The sequence below is a fragment of the Pteropus medius genome, unplaced genomic scaffold, assembly GCF_902729225.1.
Source record: "Pteropus medius unplaced genomic scaffold, Ma_sr-lr_union100, whole genome shotgun sequence".
Classification (NCBI taxonomy): Eukaryota; Metazoa; Chordata; class Mammalia; order Chiroptera; family Pteropodidae; genus Pteropus; species Pteropus medius.
The window spans coordinates 7,310,818-7,318,069 of record NW_024349224.1 but is presented as its reverse complement, the minus strand read 5'-3'; the positions used below and the strand labels follow the sequence as shown (position 1 = coordinate 7,318,069).

Here is a 7,252-nt window from a genome sequence, read left to right as displayed (position 1 = left end):
CTGTGAAGATTTTGGTGTTGGCACCACCACACCCCAGTGTCCTTGCTCAGACAGTTTTCCCAGGAAGCCCCAGCCTCTCCCAGAGTGGCCAAGACCTGACCAGACTGGGCCCCAGCTGCCTCCCAAGCAAACACCTCTTTATGAGGTTAAAACCTTTCTTCCATAATTATAATTAGAGATGAGGCTTCAGAGGACTTCTCACTGGGTCTTATTTCCTTGGTCTAATGAAACAACGGGGCTGTACATTCAGTCCACAAATATTTATCGAATGCTCATGATGGGCTGTTATACTCCGTCTGGAGCCTTCTTCCTTCATTCTTATGGGTTTAATGATTAAGGAAGTGGTTGTGCAGTATGCAGAAGGATAAGGAAAGGAAAGAAGCAGGGGAGCCCAAGGCTGGTTTGAATCAAGGAGAACAAGAGAAAAAGTCATTTTAAAGAAGAGAAGATTTGGACGTGGTTCTGTTGTGTAGTGTAAAGCATAGTTAGCACGTCTGCTTTACACGCAGAAGGTCCTGGGTTCACGCCCCAGGGGAACCATGGCCCATGGTCTACAGCCACACCACCCTGAACAAGCCTGATGTCTGATCTTGGAAGCTAAACAGGGTCGGGCCTGGTTAGTACTTGGATGGGAGACCACCTAGGAAGACCAGGTGCTATAGGCATAAATAACAATAAGTAATAAAAAAAAAAAGTGAAGATTTGCATGGTTACACGGGTACAGGCGTACCTCAAAGATATTGTGCGTTTGGTTCCACTGCGATAAAGTGAATATCAAAATGAAGTGAGTCATAATCTATTTTGCTGGTGGAGGGTCTTGCCGTCAGTTCATAAAAAGTGCAGCATCTATGCAAAGTGTGATAAAATGAGATATGCCTGCATACCACAACTCATTTATTCTATTAATACATTTACTTATGCTACTGATGCTGGACATTTGAGTTGATTCTGGTTTTCGACTATCACAAATAATGCTGCTATGCATGGTAAATTAACTTTCTAAAGCCTGATGGTAAAGACACATTGTCATCTGCCTGTGCCTTTTAAGCAAACTGCCAGTGTGCTTTTTACAAACCGAAGGCAAGACCGTCCACCAGCAAAAAAGATTATGACTCACGTCATATTGATATTCAGTTTATTGCAGTGGAACCAAACACACGATATCTTTGAGGTATGTCAGTACCCATGTAACCATGAAAATCTTCACTTCTCTAAGGAAATGTGGAAACATCTGCTTCATGCTGAATCTCGGTTTCCCCATTGTACATCGAGAGGCTGGGAGGAGATGCTCTCTCAGGTCCTTCTATCAGGGATGTGAGGGTGTTCTGGGTGTGCATCTCTACATCCAGACACCTGCCTGGTCCTTCTCCAGTTCAAGGCAGATCTAACAGTCAGGATTCAGAGAAACAGAACCAATAGGACAAATATAAAGATATATAAGAGGAGATTTATTTTAGGAATTGGTGCGCATTATAACGGAGGCCATGACGTCCCAGGATCTGCCATCTCCAAGCTGGAGAACCAGGAAAGCTGGTGGTGTAATTCAATCTGGGTCCAAAAGCCTGAGAACCAAGAGAGACGATGGTATAAATTCCAGTCCTAGTCCAAAGGGTAGGAGGCTGATGACCGAAGGCAGGAGAAGGTGAATGTCTAGCTCAAACAAAAAACAAATTCGCCTGTCCTCCACGTTTTTGTTCTACTCAGGCCCTCAGCAGATTGAACGATGCCCGCCCATGTTGGTGAGGGCATCTTCTTTAAGCAGACTGCCGATTCAGTGCTAATCTCATCCTCACAGACTCACCCAGAAATGTCTTACCAGTGAGTGGCCCAGTCAAGTTGACACATAAAATTAACCATCATAACAGGCTTCTGTAGAGCTGGCCCCTTTGGTTTGGGTTTTGAGTGACAAGGCCAAGAAAACCTAGCTCTTAAGAAAGGCAAAGCAACCCTTTTTTTTGGCCTCCTTCCTGGACTCTGGGTCGCTTAGAGGGTCCCAGGACCATTTTTTCCCCTTCCCTGAAAACCCCTGCCCCGCCCCAGCCAGGGAAGTGGCTTGGCCTTTTGGTTAGACTAATGAACTGGTCTCTCCCCAGGCCCCTGGCTTCCTGCTGGCTCTCCCTTCCTCTGCCCCCAGGCAGAGTGCTTTGTTTCCCACAGAGGACAGCAGGGAGTGGTCCCTGGCAGTTCAGCGCTCTTGGCATGGGCCTCAGGCAAGCAGAACACTTAGCAGTCCCCTGGAGACACAGGCTGGAGAAGAGAGAATGAGAACTCTTTGCACACAAGTGAGCAGGCCAGGCCTTTACTCGGGCCCCCAGGTGCAGCATGGGGGGAGGGGGCTGGCCTAGGGATTGGGGAATAATACTGAGGTCCCCACCTAACAAAATCTACCTTTGTGAACTCATTCTCAGGGTGAGCACTGCTCTTCGCAGGCAGGGGGAATTGAAGTTAAAAACACAATCTTCCTAATAGAGTTTTACTTTCAAATTCCGACTCTAACATTCAATATCGAGGACCTTGAGCAAGATGATAATTTTGGGAAACCACAGTTTCATCACATTTAAAATGAGGATAAACCCTCTCTCCCAGAGTTAGGATGAAATGAGACAATGCATGTCGCTTTTTTAGTCCACAGTGTTTGCTGGCACATTGTAAGGTCAGCACCACGGGGAAGGATAGTGAGACTCTTCCACCACCTGTGCAGGGGACCGCAATCGGGAGTCAGAAACATGGGCTCGGGTCCCAGCCAGTCTCCTCATCCAGCGGGCTAGCCAGACTGGTTCACAGGTAGTGACCGCAGGGTCCCAAAGGGCAGTATGAGAAGATGAACCCCAAGACACGGCACTATTCAGGTCTCCACTCGTTTTGCTGTTGTTTTGTAGCTCAGAGCAAGTCACACGGCCAAGCTCAGAGTCACGCTCAGGGTCAAGGCCAAGGATGTGGTTATAGGTAGGTGTGGACAGGTTTGCGCCTTTACTGCAATAATCTGGCAGAGCCCTTTCCTACTCCTTACCCTTTCTCCCTTGACACAGCCCTGCAGCTTACCAGGGTTACATGTCACGGTTTGAAGCTCAAAGTGGGAGGTCAGCATGGAAAGAGTGCTGAAGGCTGTGGTGAGGGCCCGGCTAGGGACTGGGAGCTCCCTGCTGAGGAGGCCTGAAGCCATTGATCCAAAAGCCAAGAGTCCAAGCTTGGAAAATAAGTGGGTATCTTCTGGGTTAGCTTAATTGTCTTCTTTCTCTGCATCTCATACCTGCCCAAATCTCAGTGGGAGCACTTACCATGTTCTGTCTTCCATTAGTTACCTGCATTTACATGGCAACTGTCTCACCTGAATCTCAGCTCTCTAAGGTGAAACTTATGCCTCATTTTTCTCCTACTTTCCTGCCCACGGAGTCTTAAACATATTAGTTACCCAGCAAAGTTCTTTGGAGGTCCCAACGCTCCCCAAAGTGTACTCTTGGCTCTATAGTAAATGCGTTGTCCATATATGTGTGGGTTTATTTCTGGGCTCTCAATTCTGTTCCGTTGGTCTGTGTGTCTTTTTCTGTCAATACCATGCTGTTTTGATTACTATAGCTTTGTAATATAGTTTTAAATTGGGGCTTGTAATACTTCAAGCTTTGTTTCTTTTCTCAGGATTGCTTTGGCTATTCAAAGTCTTTTGTGGTACGATACAAATATTAGCATTTTTTGTTCAATTTCTGTGAAAAATGCCATTGGAATTTTGATAGGGATTGCATTGAATCTATAGACTGCTTTCAGTAATATGAACATTTTAACAACATTAATTCTTCCAATCCCTGAATATTGAATACCTTTCCATTCTTTGGGTCTTCTTCAATTTCTTTCAATAATGCCTCGTAGCTCTCAGGCCATGTTTGAGCAAAACTCCCACTTACCTATCAAATTAGAGAGAGAAGAACATTCATAATTTTAGGTGTAACATTTGTTAAAGTCTTGCCCACTGGGTCCATGGACCCCAACGAGTGGTCATTTCCCCAGGGCCCGAGTGTATAAATTGTTTTGATATTCTTGGCAACTCTAGAAATTTTCCATATTGGGTTCCTGCTCTATGGAGTAAGAGCTATCACGACAGGAAACCTCTGAACCTACCAAGATCCAGGAGGCCCCCACCCCATGGCCAAAATATAAACGAAAAGGTTAGATTGTATTCTGAAGGTGCAGTACGGCAGATATCAGTACACTATTCAATGCCTGGAAGATACAGGGATGGTGGTACCTCTCATATTGCCACTGGAAGAATCTGACTGGATCCTAGAGAATGACTGGCAGCTACCACAGGCTTAATAAAGTAGTCACCCTAATTGCAGTGGCTATGATAAGTGTGGTAACGTTGCCTGAGCAGGTTAATAAGGCCTCAGCGACATGGTATGCAGCCATTGATTTGGCAAATGCGGTCCTTGTTATTCCAATTAGGAAAGAAGACCAGAAACAATTCACATTCACATGGGATGAATAGTATCCATTTACGGGGCTAAGTCTCCCACTCTCTATCACGATATAGTCCAAACACATCTAGACTCCTGGGTGCTGTTGGTAAACATCATCAGATGGTGGGTCCCCTCATTCGAGGAGAGAGGTTTATTCTAACAGACTCACATCCCCGAACCTTCTGATCTGCTCATCAGTAATATTCCGTGGTAATTCTAGCATTTCTGTCTCATTTGCTATAGGCTGTCAGCATGTCCAAGCTTCCAGGAGCCACTCCTGCAGCACATTAGACCAGCCCGAGGCACTCTTCTAGAACAATAAATCCTGAGTCAGGAGAATGTGCTCTTGTATTAACCAATTCTCTCCTCTGCAGTCTTATCTTCTGCTATGTGCCTCAGGTTCACCATCCTCAAGATCTACTCCCACACATTTTTCTTTCGGGACATGTTAGTCACCTCAAACAATTCAGTGATAAAACCATTTCCTCCTCCTTGTTGGGACTGAGCCTGGCCCTAGTTCTTGCCTGCGGTGACATGTAGAGTTAGGGTGATCTTGATGAGGAAAGGCATTTTCACGTGAGACAGTGAAGTCTGATCTCTTCTAATAAGAAGGAGAGGACTGTTTGTGTGGAGAGTTTAGGAGACTCTGGGTGTTCATGGTTTTCAAATGCACCCATCCAAATGTCTCCATCGCATGTCTCAGGTCCTAGCCATTCCTTATCTGGGCTCTAACTTTAGCATGGGAGAGCTTCCACGGCTTTGCCTTTGACCTTCTCTGTAGCTCTCTCACTCTTATGGTTAAATCCTGGGTCTGATTTTCAGCATGGTCTAACTTTGGTTCCAGGAGATAAAATTATCTTTAAAAGCTTCCAGAAGGCCTTCTAATTTTCATGGCATACTCTGTGTTGATAGCTAATTGACCTGAGCCTGTTATTTTCATTAAGGTTTCCAGTGCAGCTTAAAAAAAAAAAAAAATCAGCCAACCCACAACCCTTATCATTACCCTTGCCTCTGTACCGTAGAGGTGCTGGGGTTACTGCACACCTCAGCCCTGCCCCTCCAGCCTGCGCATCCCAGCCCCCCACCGAGAGCCTTCCCGACATGATGCTGTCTGACTGGTAAGGGATGCAGTCACAGAGTTCCACCGAGGGTCTGCTTTCTAGGTCTCCTAGTACCAGTGGACTTCGTTTGGTTCCCTGAGAGCAGAGCCTGAGGCAGGGTGGGGAGGAGAAAAGAACAAGGTAGGCATGTATTATTGAGGCTGCTGCTGTGAGCCATGAGAGCCCAATTTCTCTAGGACTTCTTGCCTCTCAGTGGCCAACAGACTGCCTCCAGAGGTATCTCCTGGATTTCATGCTCCTTTCATTGAGAGTTACTCCCCAGGGGATTTAACTGTAATTCCAGTCTCACTTGAGGAAAAAAAAAAAAAAAGAAGGGACTTTTGTGATGGGGGTGAAGGAGCTGGGGCAGAAAATAGAAAGTCATATGGTCCGCCCATGCTTCAAGTGGTATGCTGTCAGTGCAAGGTGAGGCTGAGCCTGCACAGAACTGTCCACTGTAGTTGTGAATTAAATCAGAAGTGGGCTGAGGTTATGTGACCAGAGGATGAACGGTGTCATCGTTGTCGTCACCGTCATCATTTGTGGCTCTACGAGCTATAGAATTAGGACAGAGTATTGTAAATAGTATAGTAGAGACATTAACAAAGTATATAGGAGGAAAGGAGAAAATAATTCTAGCATTTGAGAATAAGGAGGTATGCATGGAGGAGATAGTATTTCCATGGGAGCTTGAAAGACAAATAGGATTTCACCAGGTGAAGAAGTCAAGGCATAATGTTTCAGGAGAGGAAAATGTAGCTAACAGAGATTTGATGCGGTGATGGGTTGCAGTGATAGGTGTAGTGATGGCTTGTAGTGACGCAGCCATCTGGAATGGCAGGATGGAGCCAGATGGGAAGAGATTTGAACAGCCTGTTAACATGTTTGGTTTAACATGAATGTGAGTTGAGTTTGAAGAAAGGTTATGAGAAGGACACTCGAAGGGTCCAGCTCTACGCCTGTGTGTGGTGTGAGGGGCACTGCCCAGTGACTTGATTCTATCTCCAGAGCATCCTCCCTTTGCTTCGTCCACCTGCAGACTGGTCTCCACTCTGAGGTCATTGTCGTTGCTCTGATGCCGTTAGGGTTCCTTCAGCCTCCCCTTATGAGAACTGGAAAGTGGGCTTTGCTCTCCACTACCTGCCAGCAGCAGCAGATGAGTGTCTGAGTTAAGACAAGCCTTGGACTCTCGTTCTGGTTTCTCCCTCAGGGTTTCGGCAGAGCGATCTGGGAGAACAGAGAGAGCCCATCAAAGGTCTGTGTCTCTCGGAGGCCATCTCGGCCACTGGTCTGTGCTACTGATGGGGACATCAAGGTCCTAGGAGGTGATGGCAAGTGGTTACTCAGCTTCCTAGAAAATTAAGTGATTTTCATGACCCAAGAATTGAGTAACTCAGCCCATCCTCCCTATCTTCCTGTTGCTCCTCGTTTCCTGCTCCCTCCTCCCTACAGGGCAAAGCCTGCAGCTCGGAGGCAGGAAATCTGGGCTCAAGTCTCAGCTGTGCTGCTTCTCAGCCTTGTGATATCAGACAAGTCATCCTACCTTGCAGAGCCTCAGTTTCCTCATCTATACAATGGGAATCATTGCATTAAATCTGGTAACAGCTGCAAATCATTTAACGCAGAATGCTGAGGAGAAGCCCCAGCAGAGCCTCCCTGGGCTTGTCTCCTCGTATTTACACTGGAGGGCCTGGGTCTAGG

The 7,252-nt window shown here is 46.5% G+C and overlaps 1 pseudogene; it reads left to right on the top strand.

Moving 5' to 3' along the window:
- Positions 1-549: 549 nt before the first annotated feature.
- Positions 550-665, top strand: LOC120617416 (uncharacterized; annotated as a pseudogene).
- The last annotated feature ends 6,587 nt before the right edge of the window (positions 666-7,252 follow it).